Raw genomic sequence first — 12,199 nt, 5'->3', positions numbered from 1 at the left:
TGCACTAAAACCACCAGTGAATATCATAGCTGGAGAAAGACTGAATATTTTTCTCCTAAAATAAGGACCAAAGCAAGGATATTCCACACTCATCATTTCCACTCAACATCAATATTAGAGATAATAAGGCAAGAATTGAAATTGGAAAGGGCAAATCAAACTTTATTCACACGCAAAATGATGTTTTATGTAGAAAATTTTAGTAATCAACAAAAAATGTCCGGAGTTCAAAGTGACTTTGGCAAGATTGCAGGATACCAGGTCAAAATACAAAAACGAAAAGCAAGTCCATGCATTTGTATAGGGAAAAATATATACATATAATTACATACAAATATAGGTATATATATATACACATTTGGACATTACAGAGAATTTATTTACAGCTTATGTGTATCAGGACAATTTTTAGGAATCTATTCATGGACACCTAGAAGAAAGAAATGTTAAAGTTAATTCATTAATGAGATGCCTGAAACAGTTGGTGTTCAATAAATATTTTTAGAAATTAATTATTAAATCATCTTGTTTCTCAAAATTAATTACAGATTCATGCAAAAACCTTTCAAGGAAAGTCATTTCCAATTTTTTTAAATGTTTTTGGTCCTGTAGCCCCAAAAAGTTGCTGCTACTTATGAAAAGCACCATTCTGGGTATAAATAGTTTTGAATTGAAGATACTAAATAGAATAAATTCTGTTTCCAAATTATTTTGGCATTGAAGTTAGCATTATTTAGAGACAACTAATTAGAGACAACTAAAAATGAAGTTAGTCATTCAGTAACTTAATATTAAGAAATAAAAACTAACCCTCTGATGCTCTCGTCCACTTCTTCCTAACTTGGATGGTCTTACGCAGTCATTACTATGAACTGGTTGATCGAAGGGCAGAGCTCCCTGTAGAGTTGGGACTTATACTTTATATGAAAGTTAAGATGTCAAAGTAAAAAAAAAAGTGGCAGAAAGGTAAGAAGTATGAGAAAGAGACTAGTTCAACTATTTTGGTGTGAAAGATGACTGCTAAACATCGTAAATATGCAATTTCTAAAATCACTGTTTAGCCATGAGCTTATACTTAATTGTTTGAATGATCAGGCTTGTATATCTAATGAACTGCGAGACTCCGTAATAAATGACCCTTAAATCTTCAAGAAAGAGAGTATACTGGGGCCAGCAGAAGGCATAATGTTTATGTCACTGAACTCCCACATGGCTGACCATGGTTAGAGTCCCAGATCTGCGGCTTTGGACTCATGTCAGGCGTGTGTACCCGCGTGCCAGGAATCCCAAGAGGACAGAGGAGAATGGATTGGGCATAGCCTTGTCTCCTGGGGGGTGATTTCTCACTTTCTGTCTCTCTGTATCTCAGGTTTTATAGAAATAGAAAAGCAAGAATGAAAAATGTGATTCTAGGGGCCTGCAGGTGGCATGGTGGTTAAGGTGCTGGACTCTCACATGTCCGAATGCATTTCAAGGCTGGAACCGGTGGCTTGAAAATCACTGGGCCCATGTGCATGCATGCTTGGAATATGAGGGAGAGAATGAAGGAGGGAAGATTGTGGCGTGTCCATTCTCCTTGGGGAGTGATTCCTCACTTTCCCTCTCTCTGGTGAGTGCACATGCCCTGAGGCAAAAAAAGAAAAAAAAAGAAAAGAAAAAGAAAGACAGACAGAAGTGATTAGAGCAAGATGATGTGGTTTAAAGGAAGGAGACTCAGCAATCATTCCAGGAATGTAGGGGTATCTGCTCTCCCTGCCTCCCTGCCTCTTTCTGTATATTAGTTTGTCTGTCTCTGTCTCTCTCTCTGTGTCTCTCTCTCACACACCCAGCAGGTTTGAGCTAAAGATCAAGTTTATCACATACAAGATGACCCCAAGACGCACTCTTTCTTCCAGGTTCTGATGAGTTAGCACTGAGAACAGAGGGTTTCTTTTGCCTGGTGACTGTGACAGGGTTGAAAAGTGTAGTGTGTCTCTGCGGCGGCTCTAACTGAAGAACACAGAGCCAAAGAGCCCGTTTATGACTCCTGGCTGATTAAGGAGGGCCTTGAGTTTCCAAATACTCAATGATGTGATCGTGCAAAATCATGTTGCCTTTTAGGGACGTCAGGGTCATCCTCCTGTTTGCTAATGGCACTCACCAGGTAACTTGTTGCTTAAACGTGTTAAATTGTGGTGGGTGGAGGTATCACCTCCTAAGGCTAGAAGGTTCGAATGTTAAAAAAGAAGTTAATACAGAGAGGCCCTGTCAAACAAGAAACTTTTTCTGGTGTTTCAAGGAACAGAAAGGTAAAATTAGGAGAGAAACCTTGAACTTGAGAAAACTTTGGACTTGTCTATAGCATGACACAAGAAAGAGGAGACCAAATGGGCCAGGGAGGTGCTTTGGTAATTAGCTCCAACCTAGCATGGGCTGTGAACCTTTGCCCCCACGTTCTAAATAAGCAGCTTCTAGTATCACATTGCTTTCTCTCCCAGAAAGAAATATTTTCCTCAAGAAGCGATTAAATGGATTTTCCACTCGAATTTGTCTTATATGACTTTGAAGAGTGAATTTTTTTGCAGGGAATGTTAGATCTTTTTGGTTGGATAATCACAAACTGTGCTATAGCCGAAAGAAAAGGAACTGTGACATACTTTCTGAAAACTATTAAAAGTTTATCTGTTTTGGGGACCAGCAGGTAGCATAATGACTATGTCACTGGACTCCCATGTAGTCGACTGTGGTTCGAGTCTCAGACCCGGTGGCTTAAACTCACGCCTGGCACATGTGTGTGCGTGCCCTAGATCCTGAGAGGAGAATGGAGGAGAAGGGATTGCGGCATGGCCATCCCCCCCGGGGGATGATTTCTCTCTGCCTCTCTCTGTCTTTCTGATGAGCACACATGCCCTATAGCAAAAACTTCTAAAAAAAAAGTTTATCCCTTTTTTAAAAGAATGATTTTATTTAACTTTATTTATTGTTATTATCATATTTCAGTTGGATCAGAGAGAGACAGAGAAAGAGAGAGAGGGAAAGTGAGAAAGCAAGCTACCATGTCCAGGACTTGAACTGCCATCGGCCATGTGGGAGTCCAGTGCCTTTAATCACCACACCACCTGCTGGGCCCCAATAGTTTATCCTTCTTAACTACACACCTCTTAAGAACATTTCGGAACCTTTGTCACACACAACAGAAGAAAGAGATCCCCATCTCACAGTTAGGCTTTGTTGTCAGTGAATGTAGCATGATTGAGTCAGTGAACACTGGGATCCATACCACCATGGCCCAGTGAGTCTCCTGTTCATGAATTTAGCTGAATATTTAGGTAGGATGATGGGATGATTGCTTTAATATAAAAATCTCTTAGAGTTAAAAAGTCTAGGAATTGATAATCACTGTGCCATGCATATTAACATATACGTACTGTTTTTTCAATGAGTACGTGAAAATCCTATGATTTGATTGTCCTTTTGACTAAATTACAGTTTGAATTAAGAATTTAGTGCATGCAAATCATGTATTGACAAAGGCAGAATACTTTGGGATGTGAATGCTAAGGTTATATGTTACTGTGGTGACTTCAAAGTGGCCTCTGGAAATTGATGGTGAAAGATTTATCTTAGAAATGGGGGGCCAGGGGCCAGCAGGTGGCGTAGTGGTTAAGAAGCTCGACTCCCACATAGTTGACTGCAGTGGAGTCCCAGACTCAGTGGTTTGAAAACTACAACAGGGGGAACCAGCAGTTAGCGTAATGGCTATGTCACTGGACTCCAACGTAGTCGACCGCGGTTCGCGTCCCGGACCCGGTGGCTTAAAACTCACGCTGGGCGCGTGTGCGTGTGTGCCCAAGATCCCGAGAGGAGAATGGAGGAGAAGGGATTGTGGCGTGATCATCCCCCCTGGGGGGTGATTTCTCGCTTTCTGTCTCTATGTCTCTCTCTGTCTGTCTGGCAAGTGCACGTGCTCTATAGCGAAAATCTCTCTCACTTCCCCTCTCTCAAGAAAAGAAAAAACTACAACAGGCAAGTGTGTGTGCATGCGCCCAAAGTCTCCAGAGAAGAATGGAGATGGGGTTATGGTATGGCCATGCCCCCTGGGGGGGATTTCTCACTTCCCCTCTCTCCATTTCTCTTTCTCTCTCTCTGGTGAGACACGTGCTCTATGGCAAAAACCTAAAACAGGCAAACAATTGAAAATGGGGTCCAGACAACGGTGCAGAGGTAAGTCTTGACATTATGAGGCAGGCTCACGTGAGAAGTTTGCCATTCATGCCCAGAGACCCCCCAGGACATCAGTCATGCCGTGGCCCATGGTTTTGGGGTCACTGGAGCTGGGGGGTGAATCAAGACTCTGCCTGGGGTGCTCTCTCTCTCTCTCTCTTTGCCTCTCCTCTGTTTCTCTCACTCATTGAAACAAAATGGAAATTTAGCAACTCCAGGAAATGTCACTCACGTATCCATCAATTTGCTCTTATGTACTTCAGCTAGATGTCTTAAGGAACTAGGGTCTTTGGACGGCATCTTCAACTTGGTGGCTTTACAGGAAGGTGCAGGTCTTACCAGAGTCGTCTGCTGCTCCAACCTGCTGACCTGTCGACAAGTTCTCCACTGTCGCCTTCCCTGGTTAGGTGACCGCACAGCTCACGCTTCTCCCACTTTAGAAGTTTGCTTGTGGTGAAAGGCAGCATTCAAGGAAAGAACAGAAGAGGCAAATGTGGGAGCTGTAGTTGCTTTATTAAAGGCAGGAGGCAATAGGTAGGAGGCATGATGGTTGAGTGCTGGACTCTCACGTGGCTGGCCTCGGTTCGAGTCCTGGTCCTGGTGACTTGCTTTCTCACTTTCTCTCTCTCTTTCTCTCTCCATTTATCTCTGGTGCGTGCATCTGCCCTATAGCAAAATTTAAAAAAATAACAATAAATTTTAAAAATGAAAAATAGTGTAAAATCTCTCTCTCTCTTTCTCTCTCTATATGTGTATATGTATACACATGTATATGTGTGTGTGTGTGTGTATATATATATATATATATACAGGGTGGGGATATATAGACATATAAAGGGTGGGGGAATATAGTTGCTTTACTAAAGGTGGAGACCATAATTGCTTTATTGTGGGTGGCTTTTGTGCCATGAGGAGGGATGCTTTGTGTTCACGGGAGCCTCCTCCCATTTCACAGTCCTGCCCACACTGTTTCCTGAGGCCTCGGAGTGGCAATCGCTGGGCTCCACTCCTCCCTCCACTGCCTAGCAGTTTACCAGAGGCTTCCCCCTCTGGGACGTCCATCTGCTCTCTGAACGAGCTGGATGAGTTGGGCTCCATGTTGCTGAATGTGGAAAACCCCATATACCCTGCATTACCACGTGACTTCATTCCCTCAGAGCTCAAACTGCAAGGCTGCTGTGTGGGTGAAACCATTTTCCCTCAAGAGTTGGGAGTAATTAATGAAAGTTAATTATAGCAAAAGAATAAACTTTAAAATCATACTTCAAATATAGCTGTTTTCTTGGTCTAAGAGAATTAAAAAAAAAAAAAAGACAAGTTAGGTCATTCTGAGAGGGGCACTTACGGGCACACACCATTTCTAAGTTTTGCATTGCTTCTGATATTCTCCTCTCTCCTGTTTAGCAAAACTCTACAGTCTGGGCCTGTGGAACTGGGGAGGAGTCCCTCCTCCACAGAGCAGTCTATACCACGAAATCTCTCCTGCCACTGGTTTTCAGTCTCTGAGACACTCAGTCTGGAGCAACATCAAGGGAACTTCAGATGACAGTGCAGGGTGGGCTTTGGCACGCTCAGCAGGGAGCGGCCGAGATTTGGGTAAAGCTGTGCCTTTTCATCATGTCGAACATCCCTCCCTTTAGTTACTTTGGTGGACCTCTTTTCTTTTCTTTTTTTTTTTTTTTTTGCTTTGGTGGACCTCTTTTCTTTTCTTTTCTTTTTTCTTTCAACTGTAGTGCTTGCTTTCAATAATTTTAGCTCTTCTGAGTCCCTACCACATTCCAGGTGCTATATACCGGGTCTATTAGTACTGAAGGCAATCTAGAAAAATGGATGTTGTTGTGTTTGTTTTGTAGGAGGGGAAACCGAGTTAGGTAGGTGCAGTAATTTGAACACAGTCACATGGCTAGAAATCCCGGACTGTAAGATTTCAAAGTCCATGTTTCTAGAGATTTTATCACGTTGTGTCTTGATGTCTTGCTGTTCCAACTGACCCCTGAGCTGCACATGCTTCGCAGCAACTGCAACAAAGTGGGTTATTTTTTTTTCCATTAACTACTCCCCCCCTCCCCCCGGCCTGATAAAGAATAAGTATATAGAGGCAAATCCTCATAATTAAAAAAGATAAGGACTTCGGCTTAAATGCTTGAGAAGAACAAGAAGTTGCAATATTGCAGAAGGATAAGGATTAGAAAGGTAAAAAAGCTACTTACAATTTCTGACTAGAGAGGTAACAAATTAATCAAGGCTATTAACAATCAGAAATTCCTAAGTTTTGACTGGTGAATTTTGTGCGCTCGCCAGAAAGAGAGCAACAGAGAGACAAAAAGTGAGAAATCACCCCCCACAGGGGATGTCCATGCCTCAGTCCCTTCTCTTCCATTCTCCTCTTGGGATCTTGGGCACACATGCACATGTGCCCGGAGTGAGCTTAAGCCATCAGGTCTGGGACTTGAACCACGCTCGACTACATGGGAGCCCAGCCACATAGCCATTACACCAACTGCTGGTCCCAACTGGTGAATTTTTTAAAAAATAATTATTTAGTTTTATTATAATTATTATTTTAATTCACCAGAGAGAGAGAGAGAAAGTGAAAAAAGCAAGCCGCCAGGTCCAGGACTCCAACCAGGGTTAGCCATGTAGGAGCTCAATGCCTTAACCACCATGCCACCAGCTAGCCCTTGATTGCTTAATTTTTAACTGACATTAAAAACATTGCTTTTCAAATGGATATTCATTTTACATAATCAAATTCAAACATGTTAAAGATATAGAGATAAAAGTTCACCTCCCACCCCTGCTCCCCAGCCAACTTTCTTCTCTAAAAGGAACTACATCGTATTTTTCGCTCCTTGAATACAGATATATCTATCTATCTATCTATAGATAGATAGATAGATAGATAGATAGATAGATAGATAGATATAGATATGATATTCTTATGTATTTGTCCCCTTTCATTTTTTGGCTTTTTTTTGGTAACTTTTTTTATTTTATGAGTGAGAGAGAGCTAGAAGTGGGGAACAGTACACACAGTAGGGTCTCCATGCTGCCATCCACTCCCAGCCTGCAAGCCTGCAGTCAGTCTGGGGTCATGGGCAAGCCTGTGCCCCGTATACTCTACAAAACCCCTGGACTTGAACTGCGAACCTTCCCATGTGGGATTGCCTTGCAGAATATTGCACTTTACTGCTGCACCACCATCTGTCCCCTCTTTCTAGTTTCTTAACTTTTTATTTGAGATGATGGTACATTCCCACGCAGGTACAGGCAATAATACAAACAGCTCACTGTCCCCCTTACCCAGTTCTCTCCAGGGGTAACTTATACTCAGTGCTGTATGAGACCGTATGTGGTACGATATCAAAACTACAGTGTACTGTCACAGCCAGGATACCAACGCCCACCGAGAACATCTGCATCATCACAGGGACCTAGTGGGCCCTGTCAGAGCCCCGCCCACTTCCTCCCCTCCGTTACTCCCTCCTTAACCCTGGTCACCCCTAATTTGTTCTCCATTTCTATCATTTTGTCACTTCAAGAATGTTCTATAAATGCAATTGTACACCTTTTTAGCCTTTCGAGATCGGCTTTTTTCTCTTGGCATAATTCACTGGCAATTCACCAAAACTAGTGCGTGTATAAATAGTATATTTCTTGTTATTGCTGAGTGGGGTTCCATGGCGTGGATACATCACAGCTTAACCGCTCACCCATTGAAGGACATCTGTTTGTTTTCAGTTTGGGATTGTTATGAATAAAGATGTTTTAATCATTTGTGTACAGGTGGTTAGGTAAATGCTAGCTTTCATTTCTTTGGGGAAAATACTCAGTAGGATGGTTGCCGGATCATATATACGGCCACATGTTTAAATTTTTGCAGATTACTTTTCCAGATTTTTTTTTCTGAATGACTATACAACTTTTACATTCTCTCTCTCTTTCTTTCTCTCTCTCTCTCTCTTTTTTTTTTTTAAGAGAGATTTTTGCTTTAGGGTACTTGCACTCTCCAGAGAGACAGAAAGAGGCAGAAAGTGAGAAATCACCCCCCGGGGGGATGGCCACGCCACAATCCCTTCTCCTCCATTCTCCTCTCGGGGGCACGCACACATACGCACCCAGCATGAGTTTAAGCCACCAGGTCTGGGACTCGAACCGCGGTTGACTACGTGGGAGTCCAGCGACATAGCCATTAGGCCAACTGCTAGTCCTGACATGTATTATATGTTGTAGATACTAGTTTTCTGTTAGATATATTATCCGCAAATATTTTGTCACAGTCTTCCTTGTCTCTTCTTTTTATTAACAAGGTCTTTAGTAAAGCAAATATTTTTTTAATTTTGTTGAAGTCCAAATAATCAAATTTTCCTTTTATGAATCATGCTTTTCATGTATATCTAAGAACAATTTGTTTAGCTCTCTGAAGGCTTTCTCCTATTTTTTCCTAAAAGTTTAGGTTTTCTATTTTTCTTTTTTAGAGAGATTTTTGCTATAGGGCGCGTGTGCTCTCTGGAGAGCCAGAGAGACACAGAGAGGCAGAAAAAGAGAAATCATTCCCCAAGGGGATGGCCATGCCACAATATCCCTTCTCCTCCATTCTCCTTTTGGGATTTCGGGCCCACATGCACACTTGCCAGGTGTGTTTTAAGCTGCTGGGTCCAGGACTCGAACCACGGTCAACTATGTGGGAGTCCAGTGATCTAACCATCTGCTGGTTCCAAGTTTTGCATTTTATGTTTAAATCCGTGGCTCATATTGAATTAAGTTTTGTATAAGGTATGAAATGTAGGATGAGGTTCACTCTTTTTGGCTATAGCAATTGGACATGGCTCCAGCATTATTTGTTGAAAAGTCTATCTTCCCATTATAGAATGGCTTAGTTTGGCGTATTTATGGGAGTCTTTCTGGGTGCTGTATTTTTTTCTGTTGGGGTATGTGTCTATCCCTCCTCAATACCCCAGTCTTGATTACCACAGCTGTATTTTAAGTACTGAGATATGGTAAAGCGATTCCTCCCACTGTATTCTTCTTGGTCAAGATTGTCTTAGCTGGATTGTCCTTCTCCACATGAATTATAAAACAGCACCTCCTTACTAACCGAGTCTCGCAATCTATGAACACAGTGTGTGTCCCAATTTACTTAGACTTTTCTTCCATCAGCATTTTGTGGTTTTTAGCACACAAGTTCTGCACAGCTGTGGTTAGGTTTACACTTAGGTGTTCACTTTTGTTGGTGACTGCAGATGATAAGCTGTGCTGTATTTTTAATTTTGGTCTTTCCATGCTCATTACTGTACCTAATTAGACTGCTGGGTGTTTCTTTCGTTTCTTGTGACTTTGCTGAACTCGCTTCACTGTTCCAGTTTGTTGCTGTCGTTTTATAGATTCCATGGAATTTTGTAAAGGCCAATATGTCATCCGCAAACAGGGGCAGTTTTATTTCTACTATCCCGATCTATATTTCTTTTATTTTCTTGTTTTACTGTGCCGGGTAGAACTTCCAACACTGTGTTGAACGAGAATGGTGAGAATAAATAGCTTTGCTTTTATTTCAACCATAGGAGAGACCATTTATTCTTTCATCATGAAACATAATGTTTATCAGTTTTTTTAAAAAATAGATACTCTTTATCAAATTGAGAAACTTCTTTGTTCCCATTTATCTGATGAGGCTTCAGTTGTTTATGAATGAGCATTGAATTTTCTCAAAAGGTTTTCCTGCATTAATTGATAAAAAAACTTATGATTTTCTTCCTTTAGTCTGTTACAATGTAGATCCTGATTGATTTGAATAGTACACTGGCCTTTTATTCCTTTAAGAAACCCCACTTAGTCACAGTGTATTGTATGTTTCTTTTTATATATTTCCGAATTCTATTTACTAATATTTTGTTGAGTTTTACACCTATATTAATGAGGGATCTTGGTCTCTACTGTATGTTTGCATGTGTGTGTGTGTGTGTGTGTATAAAGGAATATAAATATATACCTTTTTTCTTGGTTTGGGATCACAATAATAAAAGCTTTGTAAAATGAACTGAGAGCTGGCAGGTGGCATGGTGGTTAAGGGCACTGGACTTCCACAAGGCCGACTGCAGGTCAAGTCCTGGACCTGGTGGCCTGCTTTCTGACTTTCCCTCTTTCTCTATCTCTTTCTGGTCAAATTAAAAATAAATAAATAAGGTTAAATAAAATAATTCTTTTTAAAAAATGCATTGAGACAAGCCCATTCCTCTTCTAGAAGAGATTGTATAGGTTTGTTCATTCTTCTTTAAATGAGTGATAGAATTCTCCAAGGAAATTATCTACACCACAGATTACTTTTTTAGAAATTCTAAAACTTTTAATTAAATCTCCTTTAAGATAATAGGGCTGTTATATTATCTATTTCACACTGGGTATGTTGTGGCAGTTTGTACTTTTCTTTTTTTTTTGGAGACGTTTTTGTTATAGAGCATGTGCGCATGCCAGAAAGACAGAGACAGAGAGACACAAAGCGAGAAATCATCCCCCAGGGGGATGGCCACACTGCAATCCCTTCTCCTCCATTCTCCTCTTGGGGTCTTGGGCACACACGCACACGCACCCGACATGAGTTTAAGCCACTGGGTCTGGGACCCAAACCGCAGTCAACTACATGGGAGTCCGGTGACATAGTTAGTATGCCAACTACTGGTCCCATATTTTTCAAGGAATTGGTTCATCTCATCTAAGTTGTCCTGTTTATGACATACTGTTTCCTTATTATACCTCTGATGTCTGTAGGGGCTGTAGTGACATCCTCTAATATTTTTGAGATATTAGTCATTTAGGTCTTCCAGGTTTTTTCTTAGTACATCTTGCTAGAAGTTGATCAGTTTTATTTCAATTTTATTTGTTTATTTATTTTTTCTTTTTTTTGGAGAGGTTTTCGCTATAGGGCATGTGTGCTCACCAGACAGAGAGACAGGGAGACAGAAAGTGAGAAATCACCCCCCAGGGGGGATGGTCATGCCGCAATCCCTTCTCCTCCATTCTCCTCTCAGGATCTTGGGCACGCACGCACACACATGCCCGGTGTACGTTACAAGCCACCAGATCTGGTCTCGAACCGTGGTCGACTACGTGGGAGTCCAGCGACATAGCCATTACGCTAACTGCTGGTCCCTCAATTTTATTGATGCTTTCAAAGAAGCAGCTTTTTGTTTCATAAATTTTCTCTATCACTATTCTGTTTTCAATTTTACTGACTTCTACTTTTATCTTTATTATATCCTACTTTCTGCTTGCTTTACATTAATCTTATGCTCCTATTTTTTAGATTCTTGAGATGGGAGCTTAGATTATTATTATTATTTTTTTTTTGGAGAGGTTTTCGCTATAGGGCGTGTGCGCTTGCCAGACAGACAGAGACATAGAGACAGAAAGCGAGAAATCACCCCCCAGGGGGGATGGTCACGCCGCAATCCCTTCTCCTCCATTCTCCTCTTGGGATCTTGGGCACGCACGCACACGCGCCCGGCGTGAGTTTTAAGCCACCGGGTCCGGGACACGAACCGCGGTCGACTACATGGGAGTCCAGCGACATAGCCATTACGCTAACTGCTGGTTCCTGGAGCTTAGATTATTGATCTGAGATTTTTTACCTTTTTCTAATGTTTGCATTTAGTTATATAAGTTTCCTTCTCAATGGAGCTTTACCTGTATTCCACACATTTTGACATGTGTTTTCGTTTTCACTCAGCTGAAGGTTTGTATTTCCTTTGAGATTTCTTCTTTGACTATGGGTTATTTGAAATGTGTTGTTTTGTTTCAAAGTGTTTGGATATTTTCCTATTGTCATTTTGTTACTTATTTCTAGTTTGATTCCACTGTGGTTGGAGAAGATATTCCATATGATTTCAATTTTTTTTTTTGAGGTTTTTGTTATAGGGCACGTGCGCTCGCCAGACAGAGAGAGACAGAGAGACAGAAAGTGAGAAATCGCCCCCCAGGGGAAATGGCCACGCCACAATCC

General features: G+C 41.4%; 1 pseudogene; it reads right to left on the bottom strand.

Moving 5' to 3' along the window:
* Nucleotides 1–420: 420 nt before the first annotated feature.
* The window catches only part of LOC102499075 (39S ribosomal protein L42, mitochondrial-like), a 13,791-nt pseudogene continuing 2,012 nt past the window's right edge, over nt 421–12,199 (bottom strand).

The sequence above is a fragment of the Tupaia chinensis genome, unplaced genomic scaffold (genome assembly GCF_000334495.1).
Source record: "Tupaia chinensis unplaced genomic scaffold, TupChi_1.0 Scaffold000002_1, whole genome shotgun sequence".
Classification (NCBI taxonomy): domain Eukaryota; kingdom Metazoa; phylum Chordata; class Mammalia; order Scandentia; family Tupaiidae; genus Tupaia; species Tupaia belangeri.
Note: the sequence above shows the minus strand (reverse complement) of the source record. Positions and strands in the feature narration are given on the sequence as shown.